This window comes from Leopardus geoffroyi, chromosome D3 (assembly GCF_018350155.1).
Source record: "Leopardus geoffroyi isolate Oge1 chromosome D3, O.geoffroyi_Oge1_pat1.0, whole genome shotgun sequence".
NCBI classification, from domain to species: Eukaryota; Metazoa; Chordata; class Mammalia; order Carnivora; family Felidae; genus Leopardus; species Leopardus geoffroyi.
This window is the reverse complement of record NC_059339.1, coordinates 19624712-19650056: the sequence shown is the minus strand read 5'-3', so window position 1 is coordinate 19650056 and position 25345 is coordinate 19624712. Positions and strand designations below refer to the sequence as shown.

The window sequence follows — 25345 nt, the reverse complement described above, 5'->3', positions numbered from 1 at the left end:
AGTTTTGCTGAATAACTCTTGGTCCCTTAACTCTTTCCAGTCTCCGTGTTTCCCTCTGCTGGAATGCTCTTCGCTCACTTCGTCTGAATTATCTCCTTCAAACTCAGCTTAGATATTACCTTGCCTTGAAGGGATCTCTTGACCTATCTCCGGCATACTTGTCTAGTTCCTTGTCCAGGTAGGATTTGGTGGCCTGTGTTTTGTCTGTTTACTCCATGAGCCAGTGACATCACAGTGCACAGCAGAGTGTGTGGTTTGACTGAAGGTTGTTACATCTGTTGGGTGTGTTATGTGCTAGGCATGTCAGCACTACCAAGAAAGTAGAGATCACCTAGTCCCTGCCCTTTGGAGTTTTTCACTCCAGGTGTGCATGACCTCTCCGGCCCTGAGACACCTCCCATTGTACACACCAGTTTGCAGTCTATTTAATTGTATCTTGGTGTCTAATTCAAATCTTACTTCTTGAAGGAGGGGACTATCTCTAATATCTGTGTTGTAATCCAGAAACCAGGTGGGCATTAACTTTCTTCCTGGCTCTAGAGGGAATATGCATTTGTTGTATATTGCTTCCCCCTTTCCCCTTGTATATATACCTTCACCTTGGTTGGTTTTTTGTTTTTGTTTTTGTTTTAATTTGATGTATTTGGGCAATCAAGGTTTAAGAAATCAAGATATTAAATTTCAAGTTTATCCATTGTGTGTGTAGCCTAGGGAAAACAAAAATGATAAAGGAAGGGCGCTTGGCTGGCTCAGTGGGGAGAGAGTGTGATTCTTGATCTCAGGGTTGTGAGTTTGAGCCCCATGTTGGACGTAGAGATTACTTAAAAATAAATCTTAAGAAAAAAATGATAAAAGCCCATATTATACTTCTTGTCAAAAGAACTGAGGTTATCCGAAGAAACATTTAAAAGACCTTGGTTAAGCTTAGGAAAGAAGCATGCAAAAAATCTGGCAGCATTGTTAAGATTTATAAAGAAGTATCTGTTAAAAATTAAAGGTGTCCTTTTCTTCCTCTCTCCCTTCTCATGTTCTTGGGGAAAATCCTAAGTCAGCCATTTTTCAGTCACACCTCTTCTACCGAGAATTCCCGAGGCAGTCCGTTGGAGCTGCTTGTTTTCCAGAACAGTCACAATTGCACTTTCTCCCAGGAGATGCCCCTTTTCTCCTACATAGAAGACAGCCAGTGTCCTGAGGCCCATTCCCTTCTTTGCCTGGAAGCTTCTTGTTATGGTTTGGTTTTATCCTACCAGGCTCAAGGATTCTTGAGCTGAAACTATTAAATTTTCTTCTTGTACACTTTTCTTTTTAAATATTAGTGGGTTTGGGCTAGTCTTAAATCTTTTCTCTCATGTTCTTTCTTGTTCTCCCTTTCTGGTCTGGTTTCTGCAAACTCCATTGAATCGTTACAGTTACCCAGGTTTGCTGTCTCTCCCCTGTTACAAATTACCTGCTGGACTCTGCAACCCGAGCTCCCTCATTTTTATTCTTTATGCTCCCCTCATTGTACGCTTATTCAGCCTGACTCAGTCCCCCCACGCAAGGCCTGCAGCCTTGTATTTTTTTAATCCTTCTTTGTTTTGTTTTTGTTTTTGTTTTTGTTTTTCTCTTTAAGTAGGCTTCATGCCTAGTGCAGAGCCCACTGTGGAGCCTGAACTCACAACCCTGAGATCAAGACCTGAGCTGAGATCGAGTCAGATGCTTAACGGACTGAGCCACCCAGGTGCCCCAGGTCTTTGTTTTTTTGTTTATCTCTTCCTTGCTTCAACTCTTGTCTCCCTCTCCCTCCCATACTTTATTCTTTAACATTCTTTATTGTGTCATGTGTTCATTTGAACACAGGAATACCTGAGTGCATATATTCATTTGAATACCTGAATGATGTATTCATGTATTCATTTGCAAACATGTATTTTTTTTTAATATTTATTTATTTTTTGAGAGACAGAGCACAAATTGGGGAGGGGCAGAGAGAGGGGACACAGAATCCGAAGCAGGCTCCAAGGTGTCAGCACAGAGCCCGACGCGGGTCTCGAACTCACAAACTGTGAGATTGTGACCTGAGTCGAAGTCGGATGCTTAACCGACTGAGCCACCCAGATGCCCCATGTATGTTTCTTTTAAAATAACAGGTTTATTGAGATAGAATTAATTCACCCTAAAGTTCACCCTTTTCAAAGTGTACACTTCAGTGGTTTTAAGTATATCCATAGAGTTGTGCACTGATCACCACTCTCTAATTTCAGAACATTTTCATCACCTCAGAAAGAAGCCTTGAACTTTTTTCTTTTTTTTTTTTTTTTTTTTTAGTATTTAGTTATTTTTGAGAGACAGAGACAGAGCATGTGTCGGGGGAGGGACAGAGAGAGAGGGAGACTCAGAATCTGAAGCAGGCTCCAGGCTCTGAGCTGTCAGCACAGAGACTGACCCTGGGCTCAAACCCATTGACCGTGAGATCGTGACCTGAGCTAAAGTCGGATGCTTAACCAACTGAGTCACCCAGGTACCCCAAGAAGCCTTGTTCTGATTAATAGTCCCCCATTCTCCCCATTTCCCTTCCCTGCAGTCCCTGGAAATCCCAATCTACTTTCTGTCTTTATGGATTTGCCTATTCTGGATATTTCATATAAGTGGAATCATACAAATTGTGGTCATTTGTCTGCCTTCCTTCATTTAGTGTAATTTTTTTAAGGGTTGTTGATGTTGTAACATTTATTTACACTTTATTCCTTTTATGGTCAAATAATAGTTTATATTTTGTTGATGGACATTTGGGTTTTTTTCCACTTTTGATGATTATGAATAATGCTGCTGTGAACATTCATGTACAGGTTTCTTTGTGGATGAGTATTTTCAGTTCTCTTGCATATGTACTTCAGAGTGGAATCACTGGGTCATGTGGTAGCTATGCTAAAGTTTTTGAGGAACCACCAGTGATGCAGTTTTCCAAAAATGCATCATTTTACATTCCCACCAGCAGTGTATGAGGGTTTCAAGTTCTTCCCTTCTCATCAGCATTGGGTTTTTGGAGGCTACTTTTAAAAAATAAATGGGATATTGTTGACACTTTTGCTTCTTGTTTTCTTTTTCTTTTTAATGTTTATCCACTTATTTTGAGAGACAGCGAGCGAGCAGGGGAAGGGCAGAGAGAAAGAGGGAGACAGAATCCTAAGCAGACTCCACACCTTCAACACAGAGCCCAATGCGGGGCTCAAACCCATGAACAATGAGATCATGACCTTAGCCGAAATCAAGAGTTGGATGCTCAACCAACCGAACCACCCATGCTTCTTGTTTTCTTTGCTTAATACTTCTGGAAGTTCCATTAAATTAGCTGGTATTGGGTACCTGGGTGGCTCAGTTGGTTAAGCATCTGACTCTTGCTTCTGGCTCAGGTCATGATCTCATGGTTCATGAGTTTGAGCCCCGTGTAGGGCTCCACGCTGATGGTGTGGAGCCTGCTTGGGGTTCTCTCTCTTTCCCTTTCTCTCTGCCCCTCTTTCTCTAAATAAACAAACAAACAAACAAACAAACTTAAAAAAATTAGCTGGTATCACTCTTACTCGTGATTAAAGACTTCCTAGTAATAATCCATAATAAAAATATATTAGTTTTTCAAGTCAGGAGATAATTATTTGTTTGTTTATTTTTCATTTTCTTTAATAAACTCTATGCCCAATGTGGGACTAAAACTCAAGACCCCAAGATCAAGTCACATACTCTACCAACTATGCTAGCCAGGTGCTCCATCAGTTCAGATATCTATTAAGTGGCTGTTAAGTGCCAGGCACTGTTCTAGGCTCTGGGGCAACAGCATTGAACAAACCAGCCAAACTCCCCTGCACTCTTAGAATTCTATTTTCTGGTGGGGGAGTGGGTGGGAAGTCGGGAAATAAATAATATAGATAGGATTTTACCAGTGCAGTGTGAGTCTGTGGCAGTTTTCTGAGTAGCGTATATGAAGTACCAAAGGCTAGATTACCCTAAACATTACAAGTTATTGTAAGTCAGTATTAGTATTACTCACCTTGCAGGTAAAAGTAGCAACTTTCGTAAAGGGGAAAATAGAAAACCAGCTGGATAATGCAGATACAGAGTTTTTCTGGGGGATAAACTGATAGGCCTGAAAGGTAAGTGGGTAAGTCCTTGGTAGCAAAGTTTGCATATTTATAAATTGTATACAAATCCCCTTACTCTAGTGATCAGTAATAAACAACCTTGACCAAAAAGCCATGTAAGGTATATAATATGTGTTGGAAGTTTTTGATGGGTGCAGCCAAGAGGATTTTTGGGTGACTTGGCAAAACTTCCAGGCCCACACGATAGTCTTGTTTTCTTCCTGAACTTTTATATACTTATAATACTGCCCTGTGAATTATTGAAATTGCCCCTACAGTAAAGCCTACTCTAAATTATTCATGCTGATGCTTAGGGAAAATAATCTGGGTCATCTAGAGTGGTTAGGTCTGGAGAGAAAAAAGATGTCCTCCCCACAAGGGCAGATTTACATTGATATGCAGCCTAGTGGGGCCTGCACTAACTCCTCTTGGTTGGCTCTAGAAGTAATGCAGTTAAACATTTCTGTTCTGATTTTGTTTTTTTATATTTGTATTTGACTTGGAAATGAAGTTAGAAAAACACACTTTAGACATGCATTTCCTCAACCTTCCTGTTACCTATCCAGTTCAAAGGCTTGCTGGGCCAGACCCAGCTCAATCATCATGGAATGCAAATCATTTATTAATAACCAGAATTTCACTGTAGTTAATAAAATACTTTGCAAAAAAAGTTTTTTGGCATTTCAGTTACTAATGTTCCTTGTTTTTAAATTAAAAAAATGCAAACTGGAAGTTTATGTTAAAGTTTTTTTTGTAATGTTTGTTTATTTTTGAGAGAGCAAGTGGGGGAGGGGCAGAGAGAGAGGGAGATAGAGAATCCCGGAGGCTCTGTACTGCTCCTAATGCAGGCCTTGAACCCAGGAGTTATGAGATCATGACCTGAGCCAAAACCAAGAGTTGACACGTAACTGAGCCACCCAAGTGCTCTAAAGTTTGTTTGGTTTTTTTTAGTTATCTTTTTTTAAGTAATCTCTACACCCAACATGGGGCTCGAACTCACAACCCCAAGATCAAGAGTCGCATGTTCCCCCAACCGAGCCAGCCAGGCATCCTAAATTTTGGATTTCTTAAAAGTCTAGTATAGAATATAAATGTCAATCAGAAAGCTGTCTAGCTGTACTGGTTTGTTTGTTTATTTTGTACTGGATTTTTAATCACTTCCTCTCCTGGCTTTGCTCTGACTCCTCCCATCACACATGTGCTTAGTTGGGTTGGGTTCCAAAACTTTATTTATAAAACTAATTTAATTCATAAGGTTTATGAGGTTAATGTTAATAGTACTGTGGAATTGATTGAGCATCTATAGCAGCAGAGCTGAAAAAGCATACATTTCATGTGTATCTTTCATTAAATATGGTCCTCTCACAACACATCTTGAGGTAGTTAGCACAACTATTATTTTCCTTAATTTTATAAATGAAGAAACAAGGTTAAAAATACAGAGTTAACCAGTGGCCATGCTTGGATTTGAGCCACGGTTTCTGACTAAAAGTTTTATGTTTTTGCTGCCTTTCAACTAGAATGCATTTGTCATAAGGCTGAAGGAACTACAGTACTTTGTAGCCTGGAGAATGGAAGACTTAGGTGGGTGTTGTTTCTCTTGTAATTGAAATATTTGAAGAGCTTTCACGTGTAAAGAGGGGTGAAATTATTCCCTTTGCTTTGGCAGGTATTCTGGTAAGTGGTAGTTAAAGTTGTACTGACATTTGGCTCCATAAACTGCCCAAGAATTGGAGGGACTGCCCTTTCAAGCTACTACCTAATAATGAAGGCTTTGGGTGTTGAGGGATGATGAGTAGGGGATTAAACTTGGTGCCAGACCACTGTTAGCAAAGTCCTCTCCCCTTTTACATTTCTTTGCTTCCTCCCTCTGCATCCTTTCTTGCCTGAGCTCTTGGCTGGGCCTCCTCCCTTCTCCTTGCCTCTTTTTCCTTAAGCCACTCAGAGTCAAGTTTTCAAAGTGGGACATGGGACGCCTGGGTGGCTCAGTCGGTTGAGCATCTGACTTCAGCTCAGATCATGATCTCACGGTTTGTGAGTTTGAGCCCCACATTGGGCTCTGTGCTGACAGCTCTGAGCCTAGAGCCTGCTTCTGATTCTGTGTCTCCCTCTCTTTCTGCCCCTCCCTCACTCACACTCTCAAAAATAAACATTAAAAAAATTTAAAAGTGGGACAGTCTCTTGCTAATATTTAATGATAATTCTCTTTGGTTCATTTTTCTCACATTTAGAATATATCCTTATTCCTTCTGTATTACTTAATTTATTTTTTATTTTTTAGAGAGAGAGTGTATGTGTGCATGCATGCAGGTGGGGGGTGGTAGGAGCAGAGAGAGAGAGTCCCAAGCAGGCTCTGCACTGTCAGCATGGAGCCTGACATGGGGCCTGATCCCACGAACCATGAGATCATGACCTGAGTCGAAAATCAAGAGTCAGATGCTCAGTAACTGAGTCCCCCACATGCTCCAAGTATTATTTTATTTTATTTTATGTTTTTAAAGATTCTGGTTTTAAGTAATCTCTGCACCCAACATAGGGCTCTCACAACCCTGAGATCAAGAGTTGTATGCTGTACCAATTGAGCCAGCCAAGTGCCCTTTCTTCTGTATTATTTTAAATAAAGTGATAGTAAAGAATGAATTTGGAATTTATAATTTTTTCCCAATAGTATTGCTAGGGAGATTTTTTTAAATGTTTATTTATTTTTAAGGTGGGGGGGTGGGGGGGGACAAAGGATCTGAAGCCGGCTCTGTGCTGTCATGATAGCAGGGAGCCTGATGTGGGGCTTGAATCCTGAGCTGTGGGATCATGACCTGAACCAAGGTCAGATGCTCAACTGACTGAGCCACCCAGAGATTTTGTTTTGTAACTGGAAATGAAAAGGGAAGAGTGTATACTAGGATGGTAGGCTAAAGAGAGGTTTATTTTGTAAGTATGAGATTCTCTGAAGAAAGGCTAATGCAGTATTTACTGTCTTACCCAGGTTTATATCCTTGGAGATAAACACCCAGGTTTCTTACCTTGTTTCGTTCCCAGTTGCATGTGATTATAGAAAAAGCTACATAGGCACTGTGTTTGCATAGCCAAAGGAGTTACACACTGCAGATGGGCAGAGAGGGTGGTAAGCAGTGGTAGTAGGTTCTGTGTTGACATCAGAATGGCTTCTGAGAAAGGATCATTAGAACTCTTAGTCACCACACATCTTTGAAAGTGGTTTCAGAGATTAGTGAGATCAAGAAGAAAAAGACCTGTTATCTCTCAGATGGCCAATGAATTTTTGCATAGCAGTTACTGGTTTATCTTTTGTCTATGTACTTAAAAAAAAATTTGTCAGAAGCCCAGACTTTAGATATTTGTTCAGTGATTAAATCTCCATGCCATGCTGTGTCAGAAGTGTGCTTGGTGGATTTCAGATGGTAAGGGTAGCTGAACTGAAAAAAAGATTGCATCAAGTTACAAGCAAGTGAGAAAGTAAGCTAGGAGAATTCTTCCTGCCAAACTACCATACAATGCTTTTTAAAATAATTGAATTTATCCCACTGCCGTCTGATGGTTCAGAGATGAGCCATTGTGAATATCTGATACCTAGCTAACTGAGGTTAGTGTAGGAACTTCCCATTTCTGCTGATGTCTGGTGATAAATCAGCCCTTCCAGCCCCACTAGTAGAAGGCTTTTGAAGAGCGAGGAGGAGGATCCAACTACTTTCAAGACAGTTCATTTAGTGTAGGGGCATCTCTGATTATTAGCTGTCCCGGAATCTGCCTCTTGATATCTGTTGTTCACTAGTCCTATTCCTGCCTTCTGGATTTTTTCAGATTTGAAAACAGCCATATTTTTTAAAAAAACCTCTTAAGTTGAAAGTCTTTCTTCTTTGACTTGTTTCCAGAGCTCTGTATTAGAATTTGAAGATTTCCATTGCTGCGTTGGGGGTAAGATGCTGTGATACTTGTATGGGAATCTGTTATTATTACTATTTTTTAATTAAAAAAAAATGTTTATTTTAGAGAGAGCGCACACACGAGGAGGGAAGGGGCAGAGATAGAGAGGGAGACACAGAATCCAAAGCAGGCTCCAGGCTCTGAGCTTGTCAGCACAGAGCCTGACTCGGGTCTTTAACTCAACGATCCGTGAGATCATGACCTGAGCCCAAGTAGGACGCTGAACCAACTGAGCCAGCCAGGCGCCCTGGGAATCTGTTATTCTTAATATATGCTACTAATAACCTTTTACTGAAATTCAGCTTGCTAATAATAACATCATGTAGCAGTGTTCTAAAATTTTACTTTTTAAAAGATTGGAATGAAACATTAAAAGAAAAAAAATTTTACATGTTATATTTTCTTAATACCGGATTGGTTATGTTTTATTCAAATTCTGACATGTCATTGAGGTTTATTGCTTGAACATTGAAGGCAAACAGTATGATCCTAAATTGGCAACAGCAAAATCAGTGTAATTGAGTTAAATGGTGTATCTCAGCATTTTAACAAGGAAGTGTGGACTATGACATTTTGAACTCAGAAGGAAGTGCTTTCCACTGTTTTTCTCTTTTTCGTCTTATATCCTTATCCTACCACTAATCAGTGAACAGAAGTTCTACACTCTGTTACAGGTTGTCTCATAACAGGCGGTGAACTGTGTAATAGGTGCTTAATTGGCCTGTCTAGAAAGACTTTATTAGGATTTACTTCTGACACACATGTCCTTTTCAGCAGAGATTTGGGCTGTTCACCTCATAGCTTTGATTTTTGTCTGTTTTTCAGGTATTTGGTTCCATTTTCTTTACAGTTGTTAAATGATATCTTTAAAGTACTTATCCCTGCCTTGCCTCATAAGTGGGTATTTGTATCCTCAGTGAGGCCTGTGGGGACCAGTCTCTATACAACTGCATCTGAAGGTGTGTTGGTAATTGCTGAAAGAGTTACAGTCTAAGGCCTGGGGCCCTCATGAGGTGGGGGGGACCATTGGTATCAGTGCCATAGGTTGTCTGAGCTAGACCTTGAGGGTACATGAGCTGTGCTCGTCCTTTGAGGTTGGCTTTGAAGGAGGAGGCATTTTCAGTGAATGGACATTAGAGTTGAGGGGAGAACACATCAGTTCGTGGGAGCTGTGTGAGTAAGGCAGAGTGACCAGTGCTGGATTCGTGAAAGAGAAACAGGCCTGCTGCTCTAAACTTAGGCTGTTTGGAGAGGAGTCCCAGAGACTGGTTTTGGAATTGTAGGTCAGGCTGTTTTGTGGAGGACTGATGTCAAGCAAAGAGATTCGGACTTTTAATATTCTTGCTGAGTATGGCATAAGACTTCTGTTCATCTTTTTCATCGTGGTTCACTTTGTATATTATTTCTTGTGTTCTTTTGCTCCCTTCCCTACTGGTGCCTTTCCTTTCCTCCCTGCTTGTGGATCTGTGTGCCAAGCCTAGGGTTGCCAGAGAAAATACAGATGCCCAATTATATTTAAATTTGAGATAAACAGCATTTTTTTTTTTTTTTTTGCTCTAATTGTGTACCAAATGCTGCCTAGATAAAATACAGTGAAGTGATTGCTGTAGTGGAAGTACCAGGAGATGTCATTTGAGCTGAATCTTGACGTGACATGTGAGCAGCTATTTCACAGGCAAGAAGATGGTAAGGAGCTCTCAGGGATAGGTAACGGTAGGAGCAGAAGTGTGGGTGTTTGGAAAAGCATGGCTATGTTTGTGTGTAAAACAGGAAACCAGGTGGGGAGGGTCGGTGGGAGCTGAGATCTGGAAGACGTGTGTTGGTCATTGGGGTGTTTGGTCTGAGGCAGGGAGTGGGGCATTGCCTGCCACAGGGGAGTGCAGGGTGGACTTTGCGCTTCGGTGTGGAGAAACAGTTGTGGTGTGGGAGCATTGCGGTCTGGGAGAACATCATGAGGCTGTGGTAGTTGTCAGGCTATACTTTTTCCCAACAGAAATAGGCTGGAGCTGGGCTTGCAGGGGTGGTGGGGATGGAGAGGAGGGAATGCTGTAAGTCTTGGCAAGACACGACTTTACCCTAGTGAAACATCTGTGAACATTGAGCACACCAAAGGCCCTCTGGAGTCTCACTGTACATGCCACCCCTTGAGATAAAGAAGGACAATTCACAGAGTTCCCCAGTTGTGGTGGAATGCCCTGGGTTTTGGAGTCAGACCGTCTCAGATCCCTACTGTACGTTTGCCAGCTGTGAAGGGTCAGGTTATCCTTTTTACAGTGGACTTGATAATCATACCCATCTCCTTAGATGAAGGACAGTTGAATGAAATGATGTGTGTGAAGTTTCCAGCATAGTGCTTGGTGCATATAGTTGGCCTGCAGGTTTTACTTCTTTTCCTCTTGCCAGTGAGGTTTCAGAGGGTTGTGAGAACGGTAGAGTTTGGCCATACATACCCTCTGGGGTGGTCAGTCTCTGCCAGGCAGCTAGGGGACTCTAGAAAGAGGTGCAGCTAAGCAGTGAGACCTGTGGCTCCTTCTCACATTTCATTCTGGGAGATCAGAGAGAGCCCTTCTTTGAGCTGTCCTTTCCCAGGAAATGTGGGTGGAAATCCAGGGTAGTAATAGGCCCTGTGGCAGGGACAGTCCCTTCCTATCAGCCAATTCTGTCGAGTTGCTTTCTCAATTCAACAGAATGTCTGTGCGAATGTGACCCTGTGTATGGTAAGGTGCAGAAAGATAGACATCTTCCCTTCCAGGCTTAAACCAATCCCTGTACCCCAAGGTTTCTTTGTCCTGGCACTATTGATATTTTGGATCAAACAGTTCTTTGCTGAAAGGGGCTGTTCTGTGCATTGTAGGATGTTTACAGCATCCCTGGCCTCTACCCGCTTGATGCCAGTAACACCTCTACTCCATCATGACAACCAGAAATGTCTACCAACAGTGCCAGTGGTCCTCTAGGGGGCAAAATTGCCTACTATTGAGACCATGACCTTTTACTCAGTAGACACAAGGAAAAAGGACTCCTTAGTATTTCTTTTTATTAATTTTCATTTTATCTAACTAGTGAAATGCTTGTTGAAAAAGATTTCATTTTTATCAAACCAAATTCAAATTCTAATCTATTTTAACTAGTTTAGAAAGACTTCTTTTGTGCTATTGACAAAACAATTCTCAGATCTAAATTTTTGCTTTTTTTAATTGAGCATTTAGGAACTTTTTTATTGTATTTTTTTTAAATGAACTTTACAATATGATTATATACAGAAAAATGCTTCCACTTTAAATGTACAGTTTGGTGGGGTTTGAAAAATGTATATAGACATATTAGCAGCACCTCAATCCAGATACAGAGTATTTCCATAACCCCCAAAAGTTCCCTTGTATCTTGTTCAATTGATTTCCCCTTCTTCCACCCCTAAGCAACCACTGATCTACTCTCTGTCACTGTAGGAAAGTTTGCATTTTGTAGAATTTCATGTAAATGGCATATATCAGTCTTCTTTCATTTATCATAATGCTTTTTTTTTAAGTTTATTTATTTTGAAAAAAAAATTTTAATGTTTATTTTTGAGAGAGAGAGACAGAGCATGAGCAGGGGAGGGGCAGAGAGAGAGGGAGATACAGAATCTGAAGCAGGCTCCAGGCTCTGAGCTGTCAGCACAGAACCCGATGTGGGGCTTGAACTCACAAGCGATGAGATCATGACCTGAGCCGAAGTCGGACGCTCAACTGACTGAGCCACCCAAGCGCCCCTAAAGTTTATTTATCTTGAAAGTGTGTGTGTGTGTACGTGCGCTCACAAGCAGGGGATGGGCATAGAGAGAGGGAGAGAGAGAAAAATCCCAAGCAGGCTCCCCACTGTCAGCATGGAGCCTGATGCAGGGCTTGATCCCCTGAGATCATGACCTGAGCCAAAACCAAGAATTGGATGCTCAGCCGGCAGCAGCTCAGTCGGCCAAGTGTCTGACTCTTGGTTTCATATGCTTTTGCTTATCATAATGCTTTTGAGATTCATCTATGCTGTTGAATGTTATCAGTGGATTCTTCCTTTTTCTTGCAGAGTTTTATTTCGTTGTATAGCCATACCACCGTTTGTTTATCTATTCCCTTGTTGATGGGCATTTGGGTTGTTTCTGGTTTGGAGTTATTGTGTGTATTATTTATTTATTTATTTATTTAACTTATTTTTTTGACAGAGCGTGAGTGGGAGAGGGGTGGAGAGAGAGGGAGACACAATCCAAAGCAGGCTCTAGGCGCCAAGCTGTCAGCACAGAGCCCGATGCGGGGCTCAAACCCACAAGCTGTGAGTTTGTGACCTGAGCCTAAGTCGGACACTTAACCGACTGAGTCACCCAGGCTCCCCTGTATTTTTTATTTATTTTTAACTTTTAACTTTTTAAATTTTAAATTTTATTTTAGAGAGAGAGCGCAGGTCAGGGAAGGGGCAGAGGGAGAGAGAGAGAGAAAGGATCTTAAGCAGGCTCCCACCTAGCACGGAGACAGACTTGGGGCTTGATCCCATTGCCCTGGGATCAAGACTGGAGCCAAAATCAAGAGTCGGATGCTCAACCAACTGAGTCACCCCAGGCATCCCTGTATGTATTTTTTAAAAGCCGCTGTGAACATTTGTGTGTGGATATGTGTTTTAGTTTCTTTTGAATAAATACCTGGGTTTGGAAGTACTGGTAAGTATGTGTTTAAATTTATGAAAAACTGCCAAAATGTTTTCCAGAGTAGCAGTAAGTTGTATTCTTGTAGCAGCAGTGTGTGAGAGTTCCAGGTGTTCCTGTCCTCACTGACACTTAGTCTGTCTTTCATTTTGGTTGTTCTAGTGAAGTGGTTCAAATCTAAAATTTTAAGCTTTTTTGTATTATTTATTTATTTTAATTTATAAAAAAAATTTTTTTTTCAACGTTTATTTATTTTTGGGACAGAGAGAGACAGAGCATGAACGGGGGAGGGGCAGAGAGAGAGGGAGACACAGAATCGGAAACAGGCTCCAAGCTCTGAGCCATCAGCCCAGAGCCCGACGCGGGGCTCGAACTCATGGACTGCGAGATCGTGACCTGGCTGAAGTTGGACGCTTAACCGACTGCGCCACCCAGGCGCCCCTAAAAAGTTTTTTTCAACGTTTATTTATTTTTGGGACAGAGAGAGACAGAGCATGAACGGGGGAGGGGCAGAGAGAGAGGGAGACACAGAATCGGAAACAGGCTCCAGGCTCTGAGCCATCAGCCCAGAGCCCGACGCGGGGCTCGAACTCACGGACCGCGAGATCGTGACCTGGCTGAAGTCGGACGCTTAACCGACTGCGCCACCCAGGCGCCCCCCCTAGAAAGTTTTTTTAAAGTAAGCTCTATGCCCAGTGTGGGGCTTGAACTCCTAATTCTGAGATCAAGAGTCGTTTGGGGCACCTGGGTGGCTCAGTCGGTTAAGCCTCCAAGTTCAGATCAGGTCATGATCTCATGGTTTGTGGGTTCGAGCCCTGCATCCGTCTCTGTGCTAACAGCTCAGAGCCTGGAGCCTCTTCGGATTCTATGTCTCCCTCTCTGCCTCTCCCCTGCTAACGCGTGCTCTCTCTCTCTCTCTCTCTCTCTCTCTCTCTGAAAAATAAATAAACACTAAAAAATTTTTTAAAAAGTTGCATGCTCCACTGACTGAGCCAGCCAGGCTCCCCTGTAAGCTTATTCTTTAAAATGTTTATTTATTTTTGAGAGAGAGAGAGAGTGAGAGAGCGCACAGGGGATGGGCAGAGAGAGGGGGGACCAGAGGAACTGAAGTTCAATGCAGAACTCGAACCCATGAATCATGAGATCGTGACCTGAGCTGAAGTTGGACGCTTAACCAACTGAGCCACCCAGGTGCCCCCAAGCTTATTTTTAAAGGATTTTTTACATTGTTACATTGAACGATTAGTGAAATGCAAAGAAAATATTTCATTTTGTGTTTCAGATCAGAGTTTGTTATAAATGTAAGAATATGTCAAAATGGTGTTTTTAATTAAAAATATGGCTGACAGTTTATTCTATGAATATAGCATTGTGCAAGTGTGTAACTGTCTGCCAAAACTCTGAGCATAAAGCCATGGTTTGAAGGGGTCCTGAATAAACGTTTTCTTTTTGTAAATAAATATTCACAGACTTTGGCTTAGGAGGGAATGGCCAGAGGAGACTCAACATTTCTTGCATTCTGGGAGTTTGAACTTTGAGAACCAATTTGTTTTGGACTAAATCTGGAAAAATCATTTGTGTACTGTAGCCAGAAATTCTTTCAGGCTATCCTCTTCCAGCCTTGTCACTTGTCTGGAATGTTAAGTATTGTCAGTTTAACAGCCTTTCAGCAGCTTGTATTAAAAAGAGAGATCTCCAGAAATGGATCTGAAGAGGTCTTCATATGAGATTAGGTTTTTTGAAAAGAGAAAAAGAGACAAACCAAGAAACAGATGCTTAACTATAGGGAATAAACTGATGGTTACCATAGGGGAGGTGGGTGGGAGGGAGGATGGGCTGAATCGGTGACGGGGATTAAGGAGTGCAACTCGTGGTGAGCACGGGGTGAGGAATGGAAGTGCTGAATTACTATATTGTACACTTGCAACTAGTATTACACTGTTAACTAACTAGAATTTAAGTGAAAAAAATAGATTTGTCATTATTTGGAAAGCACTAAAATGAAAACTTAGGGTTCTAAGTTTGAAAAATCCAGGGAGCTTCTAGTTTCTAAAGATTTCCTTGTGTTAAGTCTTGTAGAGTAATAGAGAAAAATCATAAATTAATATGAGTGGGCTTCTCTCTGGCCAAAAACACATGGACACGGAGTTGTGCTTTTGAATTTTTGTTGCTAATAATTAACTCCTTTTCTTAGCATCCTGTCAGTTATGGTTTAGTGGAAAGAGCTCAGACTTTGGGCAAGCTGTTTACCTCTCTAACCCCAGTTTCTTCCTCCTTCCCAGCACGTAGGGCAATGATGAGAATCAGGTGTGTTGGTGCAGCACCGACCTTTCTTGCTGGCAGGCTGACAGTCTCCAGGCAACAACAGCAACACCAGCAAAGTGTCTCCACGTCCTCATGACTCTCTGACATTCTCCCCTTTAACAAAGCCAAAGTTTTGAAAAGGTCTTTATCCTTCATCTACTCAGCTTTTTATCCCATTCCACTACAGTCTGACTTGGCCCCTGACCTTCCCCTGGGGGCTGTGCTGGCCCTGCTTACCATTAGCTCCTTATTGCTAACTTCAGTATCCAGTTGGGCATGGCTGGTCAGTGTGGCCTTTCTCCTGCTCCCTTCATAGAGTGTGGCCAGAATCAGAAAGGAGGAAGCTGGGAGGGAAAGTGGGGGAAATCAGAGAGGAAGCTGTTTTTTCCTTCTTCTGTGACCATGAAGGTGTTTAAGGGTGGTGCACCCCTAGGGTAAAGAAGAGGACACAGGGGTGAAGTTCCTTCCTTCTCAGGGCTGGAGGTGGAAGTGGAGGAGAGGTGGATATTAATGCCACCTTTCCTCACTAAGTCATAATGTGGATCATTGATTTCTGGAAACAGTACCATAACAAGACAGACTACCATATTCAATGTGCACATTAGTTGATAATCACACCCTCATTTTAGGCATGAAATAAAATTGGTATTGGGGTGCCTGGCTGGCTCAGTCAGAAGACCATGAGACTCTTGATCTTGGAGTAGTGAGCTCGAGCCCCATGTTGGGTGTAGTGATTACTTAAATAAATATACTTTAAAAAATTGGTGTTAAAAATGAGAAGGGGTGTGCCTGGTTGGCTCAGTCGGTTGAGCATCCGACTCTCGATTTTGGCTCTGGTCATGACTGCAGGGTCGTGGGATCAAGCCATGTGTTGACCTCCTTACTGAGTTTGGAGCCTGGTAAAGATTCTCTCTCTCTTCCCCTCTCCCCATCTCGCATGTACACGTGTTGTCTCTCTCTCAAATAAAAGAGAAAAGGTATTGTATTAACAATAAAAATAAGCATTTGAAAATAGTAAGCATTATAGTCAGTAAGCTCCTTAGCAAGCATTGAAGTATTTGGGGCAGTAATGGACTTTTGTATATGGATCCAGACTAAGCAGAGAATTGTACATCCAAAGTCTTCTCTCTCCTTCCTGTCCCTGTTTTGTGCATCTTGTGTATCGCCCATTTGCACATGTGCAGTTTTTTGACCTGACAGTGCTCATGCTTTTCCTCTGAGTAAGTCTTGACTTTTTTCAATGGAGTCTTGCTCCAAGTCTCTCTTTAAATGCACTTCTCTGATTGTGTGTCAGTTCACAAAAGAAGGGTTATAAACACACATGTGTTGAGGAATTCAGTGGATCAGTATGTTGCATTATGATTTATCTAATTAAAACATTTCTTGCTGAATTTCTTTTCAGTGTTTTGTTTGTTTTTTTGTAGTACACATGCTTTGATAAGATTGGTTGTTGGTTTTGATTCATTTAGTAACGTGTAGTTACTGACTCCAGTGTGGTTAGTTTCCTAAATTTCCCTTGACTGTGTGATTCCTTCTCCTCAGGGTTTTAAGTCTGTTCTTAATTTACAATTTGAATTGATCCCTACATTTCAAATACGGAGTTTTTAAAATAAGGGACAAATACATTTAGATTGTTTTTAATTTTTTTAAATGTTTATTTGTGAGAGAGAGAGAATGTATGTGAGTGGGAGAGGGGCAGAGAGAGAGGGAGACACGGAATCTGAAGCAGGCTCCAGGTTCTGAGCTATCAGCACAGAGCCTGACGGGGGGCTCAAACTCACGAACTGCAAGATCATGGCCTGAGCTGGATGAAGTTGGACGCTTAACCGACTGAGCCACCCAGGCATCCCTAGATTGTTTTGGTTGAAACCCTTTTTGGATTTTTAGTGGGATATTGATAGGAATAAAAAATAATAATTAATAAGCAGTTCTATTTATTTATTTATTTATTTATTTATTTATTTATTTATTTATGGCATAAGTGAGCAAGGGGTGGGGGGTGGGGAGACGTGGAGAGAGAGAAATGGGGCTCACCCAAAGCGGGCCCTGAGCTCATGAACTGTGTGTGAGATCATGACCTGAGCTGAAGTCAGATGCTTAACTGTCTTAGCTACCCAGACGCCCAGCAGTTTCCTTTTTAAAAGTAGTTTTGATTCCTGGTTCTGAATGGTATAAGTTATGGCATAGAATTTTTGAGTTTCTGAAAGATCCTAATCCATCCTCCTTGCTTATAAACAAGGCTCCTAGAGGTAGCATGACTTACCAAGGTCATGCAGACTTGTCAGGCTTGCAACCACAATCCAGGTCTCCTGATTATCATTCCAGTGAACTCCCTACCATGTATTTTCAGTATTTCCTGATATATAATTTTCAGTGGGAAAGAACCAGCAGCAAGTGTTGTTTGTTGACATCTATGTGCAATAGTATATAATTTAATGTAAGTAGTGAGTATAAACAGTCTTTAGTCATTCCTTGTAAAGGGTTTCTCTTACAAAGTGCCTTTTGAATTGCTGCTTTTATTTTAATATGGCATTAGTCATACTTGGGGCATGCGGTGTATTCTTTTACGTTATGATAGTCCACATTTATCCATCTTTACTGTGGGCTGTCAACCCTGCTAAGCACTTTAGGTTCATTACTTCATTGAATTCTCTCAAAATCCTTATAAGGTAGGTAGCATTAGCAGCCCATTTTACATATGAGGAAACTGAGATTTCAGAGAGGTGGAGTAATTTGCCCAGGGATAAAGGTTCGTTCATGCAAGGTAGAGCAGTCTCCGGGATCACTGGTTGTTTTAAAGGAGCACAGTAGATTTAAAAATATCAATTAAATAATAATTAAATTTAAATAGTTTTAAATAGCAGTACATTTTGCATAACAGGAAAAAAACGGTTCTAATTGGAGGTGAATAGTAGGAGTTCAAAGGAAAAATTAGTGACAGTATCAAGATCGAGGTGTGACTGTAAGAGGTAGTTAGGCGATGACCCTGTAGGTGCCATCAAGGGTTCCTTTCCCTCACTCTGCCAGGGCTGAAGGTGCTTCTCACTTCCTCAGTGAGGGATGGGCCTCAGCTCTCTGGTAGTTACCAAGACAGTCTGTGTTCTCCAGCAGGGTGGATCCTTCTTGATGTAATATCATGACAGTTAAGATAAATTTTCAAGGTTCTTTTGGCATTATTTCTGAAACTTGATTGGTGTGCTCTTCATAGGTGGGTGGTTGGGGAGGGTGGAGTTTTTTTTTTTTTAATGTTTATTCATTTATTTTAAGAAGGGTGGAGGGGCAGAGAACTAAAGAGAGAGAGAAAAAGAGAGAATCTTAAGCAGGCTCCACACTTAGCATGGATCCTGATGAGGCTCAATCTCATGACCTGAGCAAAATCAAGAGTTGGATGCTTAACTGACTGAGCCACCCAGGTGCCCTGGGAGGGTGGGGTTTCTGAATCACTGAGATTAAGTGCCATCCCTGACCTTGGGATTGTTGCACTGTTTTTCTGACCTTCGAGTGCTGCAAAGTAAATTCTCCTGGAATAAATATGTCAGGATTTTTGTTCTTTTCCTTCATCTATACATGTTATTTTGTAGAAGAACTCCATAGTTAGGTTTTATCAGCTCCTCTTCTAGAAGAGGAAACAGTTGCACCCATCTCTCCTGATTTTAGTTCACTATTCTGCTACTGTTTTGAGACCCGGAGGGATCTTTGTCATTACCCTGTCTTATGTAACATTGTCATCAGTACTGTGAATTTTACTAAGTTAGAAGTTTTTTGGAGTTGGAAGGTACCTTTGAGATCCTAGAATCCAGCCTCCTTGTATTGTAGATAAGGATCCTGAGTGGTCGTGTGACTTAGGTTGAAGAAAGCACTTGTTGGAGGGAGAATTGTGAGTTTCAAGTCAGAGTCAGAATTTTAAGATATCCGGGGCACCTGGGTGGCTCAGTCGGTTAAGAGCCCGACTTCGGCTCAGGTCATGATCTCGCGGTTTGTGAGTTCGAGCCCCCGTCGGGCTCTGTGCTGACAGCTCGGAGCCTGGAGCCTGCTTCAGATTCTGTGTCTCCCTCTCTCTCTGGCCCTTCTTCTCTCGAGCTCTGTCTCTCTCTCTCTCTCTCTCTCAAAAATAAATAAACGTTAAAAAAAATTAAAAAAAAAAAAAGAATTTTAAGATACCCTGTTCAGCCTTGAGCTGAATCGGACCAAATGAAAATTTTTCAGAATATAAATTACACAGCTATGAAAAGGAGAAAAGTGAGGTGTTTATACTTTCTTCAACATTTCCGTGTGTTTGAAATTTTTCATAATGAAATGTTGGGGGGAGGGCAAAAAAGAAAAACAGTTTAGTGTCTGTATGTGTGAAAAAGAAATGTGAGTATTAATTAGGTAGCCATGAACTCAGTATGTGCCTCTGGTAGCTCCTAGAAAAGTAGGTTTTTTTCCTGTAAGTTAAGAGGATCTCTGTTTGCCAGACCAGATCCGTGTAATCTGTGCCCAGTTCCGAGGGGCCCATGTACCACATTGCGGACAGACACAGATGGTGCCGAATCTGAAGGAGTGGCTGAAAATTCATGGGAGTGATGTGGGAGAAAGGCAGGCATAGAGAAGTGCTGTGGTGGTCTTCAGATCCTGGGAGAGCTGTGGGGTGACAGTGTACTTTTGTTTTGAGTAGAGAGCTTGGAGCCAGGTCAGAGGAAGGGAGTTAGAGATGCTGATCAGGTTTTCTCTTGCCTAAGCCCTGCCATGGTGTTATGCCCCTCAGTCCCTCCTCCACAACAGTGCCAGGTTTGTCTTTAGGAAATAACAAATCTGACTTAGGGTTGCACTGACAATCTATTTGCGGTTTGCCCTCCTGTGTCAGATGAAGGCCAGGGTTTGGTCCACTGGGCCCTTCCCCACCAGTCCTCATTTTGATATTTTGGTATTCTAGCCACACCCAGTTCTTAAGAGTCCTTCAAGTGAGCCCAAGCTTTCTCACACCTCTGGGAGGTGTGTGCCTCACACTGGTTCCCCAGAGGCAGAACCGAGGACTGCCTTGTATATATACTTACCTTGTTTTTTTGGTAAAATTTATGAAGGATGGGGTCTTCACTATTTATGTATCTTGTTTCTTCCACTAAACTGTGAGCTCCTTGAAAGTGGGTATTTTTGTCTTAATTATCTTTATGTGTCCATTTATTTATGCCTTGTCTGACTAGTGTCCTAGAGAATTGGCATTTCCCATGGCACAAAGTAAGTATTCACTGAATGTTGAGTAAACAATGACTTGCTTCATAACTTTTAGTAGTCAGTCTCCTCCAACAGTAGATGCTTGTACCTAGAAGATTTTTTGTCAGTGATGCTTCATGCAGGATTTCCTATAAATGGTCTCCAAGATATTTTTCCATTTTTAGGAGTCTGTGGTTTGATTTTTTTTTTTTTTTTAAGTAATCTCTGTACCCGAATTGGGGCTCAAACTCACAACCCTGAGACCGAGAGTCAAATGCTCCACTGACTAAGCCAGACAGGTGCCCCTGTGGTTTGATTTTTAAGTAGTATTTTATCTACCATATCTGGCAGGTAAGAGATGGTGCTTTATTTGTTTTCCTCAGTAGGTTTTAATTATGTGATCTCGTAGATGTAAAGGAAGCTCAAGCTTCCTGTATGGCTGTGCATGTGTAATTAGCTTTAGGCAGGGCTCCTGGAGCTGTAAATCCTGTTCTGGGGAGCCCATACTTGGGCTAGGACATCCTGGTGAGAGTTCTGGCCACCCAGATTGCAGCCCTCTAAATGCAGGGTTATTTCTGAAAAAATGAGGGCAGCTGTGTCTCTGCCCATGCCTAACAAATAATTATTTTAAATGAAAAAATAGCAGCTAAGAATTTTACTTTTATAGCTGTAACTTAATATATACTGATTTAGAACTGGTGATACATTTTCTGCTCTAAAAAGTCTATAGATTTTATATTAAATAACATGACAGTACCTTCAAAATGAAAAAAAAAATGTGGTCAGGAATACCAACACTGATAAATTTAGAAGGCGCAGATTGAGCAGTGTAGTTTTAGTGTTGTAACATTTTGTTCATATCTTATGAAATATTTGTTCAGATCAAAACTGCACATTCCTGGAGTGCCTGGGTGGTTCAGTGGGTTAAGTGTCCAACTTCGACTCAGGTCATGATCTCTCAGTTCATGGGTTCGAGCCCTGGGTCTGTGCTCACAGCTCAGAGCCTAGAGCCTGTTTAGGATTCTGTGTCTCCCTCTCTCTCTGCCGCACCCCACTTTGCACTCTGTCTTTGTCTCTCAAAAATGAATAAATGTTAAAAAAAAAAACAAAAAAACACCGCACATTCCTGATGAGGTTTTTGGGTATGGTTGCACTGGGGACCATATGGGGTGGTGGGCAGGGTGTGGGGTTTGGATTCAGACTACCACCACTTAAGAATAGTTGACCCAGGGAGAGTTACACTCTCTGAGCCTCTGTCAAGGCCTGTGTGGGCTCTTTTGAAGATTCAGTGAACTGTACTGGGTACCGCACAGCTGGGACATGATGCCTGCCCCTTTGCTGGGCGGGGAGGGGGGTGGCGGAAGGGCACGACTCAAGGCCTTCAGTGCCTTTCCCTATTTTCGGAGCAGTGCGTCAATTTTGATGTTTTTAAGAAATATTGTTTGAGAAAGATATCTAACATACTTCATGGATTTATTGTAGTTTGAGATTATTCTTAGTATATATAGAGAGACAGGATCCATACTGTTACTACCGTGAGGAGGGCTGCTTTTTAGTCCCCCTGAACCTTGACTTCTCTGGATGAGAGGTGGGTGCTGACATGACGGCCCTGAACAGAATTGGGGAAGGGATAGTAGTTACTTACATACACCACACCACCCCTTTTTTAAACTTCCAGGCACTTGAAGTGCTGTGAACTGTGCTGGTTCTTTCCCTCCATTCTGTAATCTCTCCTATGCTCAGGGGACTCCAGAGGCTCTCTAGGGAGGGTAGTGATTCCCCCTTCTTAACCAGGTAGGGGCCAAGGTCTACTGATGAATTATAATCTGTTTTTGAAGACTTTTGTCCTTAGATAGGGGTTGTTTTAGAAAATCATGGAAGCTTTTTTGGTTGTCTCAATGGTTGGTGGTTGCTGTTGAAATTTAGTAGGTAGGGGCCATGGAATTCTAGACTCAATGAAGTGTCCATTCCATAGAACCAAACTTTTCCTGTGATCTGCCACAACTTTGGAATATCTTGCTGAAAAATTTACATAGATAGAAAAAAAATGCTTATGACTGAGCCTAGAATCTAATTCCATTTTACACAAAGAAGGCATTTTTTAAGTGTAGTTTTGGAACTACACTTCCTGGAATTTTCCAGGAATGCAGTTACTGTAGACATCGAGGAGAAATTGTTTTGTTCTCAGCTTTACCAAGTTTATTATTCAGGGTTCTCCAGAGGAACAGAACCAGTAAGATCTACACACACACACACACACACACACACACACACACACACACACAGATTTTCTTTTTAAGTTTTTTTTTTAATGTTTTATTGATTTTTGAGAGAGAGAGACAGTTTGAGAGGGGGACAGAGGATTGGAAGCCTGCTCTGCACTAACAGCAGCGAGCCTGATGTGGGACTCAAACACATAAACCGTGAGATCATGACATGGCCTGAGCTGAAGTCGGATGCTCAACCAACTGAGCCACCCCAGGTGCTCCCCCAAAATAGATTTATTACAAGGAGTTGGCTCACATGATCATGGAGCTGAGAAGTATCAGGATCTGCAGTCAGCAAGCTGGAGACCCAGGAGAGCCAACAGTGTAAGTTCTGGTCCAAGTCTGAAGGCCTGAGAACCACGAGAGCTGATGGTGTAAATTCTAGTCTGAAAGTTGGTGGGCTTGAGAGCCAAGAAGATCCAGTTTTTCAAGTTGGAGTCCAAAGACAGGAAAAGACCAACATCCCAACTCAAGGAGTCAGGAAACTAAATTTAAATGTTAATCTCTTTCAGAAACATCCTTACACCCAGGATAATTTGACCAAAAGTTTATGCAGTCTGTGGTGTAGTCAGTTGGCATATAAAATTGACTATCACACTAAATGTGGTTCATCCTCTTAGAAAATCATATTATTATTATTATTATTATTATTATTATTTTAATGTTTGTTTATTAGAGAGAGAAAGAGAGACAGAACACAAGTGGGGGAGGGGAGAGAGAGAGGGAGACACAGAATCAGAAGTAGGCTCCAGGCTCTGAGCTGTCAGCACAGATGCAGGACTCAAACCTACGAACCCTGAGATCATGACCTGAGCTGAAGTCAGATACTCAACCGATTAAGCCACCCAGGTGCCCCGAAAATCATATTATTGATAGTATGCATGATAGATGGCATGGTATCTCAGTTGTAGTACCACCACAGGCCCAAGTCAAGACTATTTGCAGTTGTCAAATTCAGTGATTTAACTTAGAGGTGTGGATTTCTGACTGTTTTGTTCCTAGCATAGTATTGCTTGAACATTCACATATTGAAATTCACATTTATTTTATGACAGAATACTTCTATTTTTTATTTTTATAAAAGTTTTAGGAGCGTCTGGGTGGCTCAGTTGGTTAAGCGTCCGGCTTCGGCTCAGGTCACGATCTCACAGTTGGTGGGTTCGAGCCCCATGTCAGGCTCTGTGCTGATAGCTCAGAGCCTGGAGCCTGCTTCAGATTCTGTCTCCCTCTCTCTCTGCCCCTCCCCCACTCATGCTTGCTCTCTCTCTCTCTCTCTCTCTCTCACACACACACACACACACAAATAAATAATAAAACATTTTTTAAAAAGTTGTAGTTGCCACATATATCTTTAGAAAGCATCTGTATGTATATAATAAATAGGTTAGCTTTGGATTTCACTCGGTAGTAAAGGGTATTTACATATTTATTATAGAAAGGGAGCTTTGGGTCCAATGTGGGTGAGAACCACTGGTCTAAGTTCTCCTAAGATCTCAAGCTGCCAGGCGCCTGGACCAGTTATGTATCTCAGCATCTTTTAAAGCTTTTGGCTGTGCTGCTTGCCTCATCTCAGATGTTTGCAAGACTGTAGTCCTTTTCTTTATCTTATTGGGTATTTTACAGTGTTGGGATTTACTTTCTAGAAGTCCTTGTTTGATTTTTATTAGGTTTTTAATTTTTTTTAAGATTTTATTTTTAAGTAATCTCTATACCCAATGTGGGACTCAAACTCAGAACCCTAACATCAAGAGTCTCATGCTCTTCTCTGAGCTAGCCAGGAGCCCCAGGGTTTGTTTTGTTTTTGTAAAAGCTTTATTGAGATATAATTCATATTTCCGTACAATTCCCCCATTTAAAAACTGAATGTCTAGAATGTTTTGTCCCCCAAAATAAGCCTTGTGTCCATTAGCAGTCAGTATCCATTTCCGCTACCCTAGCCTCTGATAACCTCTTATGTACTTTCTGTCTCTATGAATTTGCCTATTCTGGACAGTTTGTATAAATGGAATCATATATACGTGAATCTTTGTGTCTGGTTTCTTTCACCTGGTATAATGATTTCAGGGTTCATCCATGTTATACTTTCTGTTGGTAGTTCATTTTTTTTTAAGTTTTATTTATTTATTTTTGAGAGAGAGAGGGAAAGGGAGAATGAGTGGAGGAGGCGCAGAGAGAGAAAATCCCAAGCAGGCTCTGCTGATAACATGGAGCCTGATGCAGGGCTCGAACCCAGGAACCATGACGACATGACCTGAGCTGAAACCAATAGTCAAATGCTCAGCTGCCTGAGCCACCCAGGTACCCTGGTAGTGGTAGTTCATTTCTTTTTTATGCCGAAATAATACTCCATTTAATAGGTATGCCATATTTGCTTTATCTTTCACCAATTGATACACATTGGGAATTGAAACAAAAAGTTATTTTGTATGTAGAAAGCATGTAAATATAACTAAGTGATAGTAATATGTATCCAGTAACAAATACATGCTGATAATGAAAAGTAATCTAAATGCTCTTATTATGGTTTAATTTGGGAGAATTTTTTGAGGTTGTTTGGGTTGTTTCCAGTTTGTGGCTATTATGAATAATCTTTCTATGGACATTTGTACGTAAGTTTGTGTGTGGACAAATGTTTTTATTTCTCTTGGGTATAAACCCAGGAATAGAATTGCTGGATTGTATGGTAACTCTGTGTTTAACCATTTGAAATGGAACTGCTAGACTCTTTTCCAAAGCAGCTGCATCATTTTATGCTGCATGTGAAGGTTTTAATTACTGCACATTCTTTCCAACATTTGTTACCATCTATCTTTTTGATTATAGCCGTCCTAGTGGGTCATAAGTGGTAATTCATTAGG

The 25345-nt window shown here is 41.5% G+C and overlaps 1 protein-coding gene across 2 annotated transcripts in view; it reads left to right on the top strand.

Annotated features, from left to right (window-relative positions):
* Window positions 1-25345, top strand: part of SPECC1L (sperm antigen with calponin homology and coiled-coil domains 1 like) — a 141107-nt gene that overhangs the window by 5682 nt on the left and 110080 nt on the right. Inside the window, exon 1 of one of the 2 annotated variants that reach the window (XM_045459259.1) lies at window positions 1690-1729. The exons of the other annotated variant lie outside the window; for it this stretch is intronic. The gene's annotated coding sequence lies outside the window, so the exon portion shown is untranslated. Of the gene's footprint in view, window positions 1-1689; window positions 1730-25345 lie in introns of those variants that run through there. 2 annotated transcript variants of the gene reach the window in all.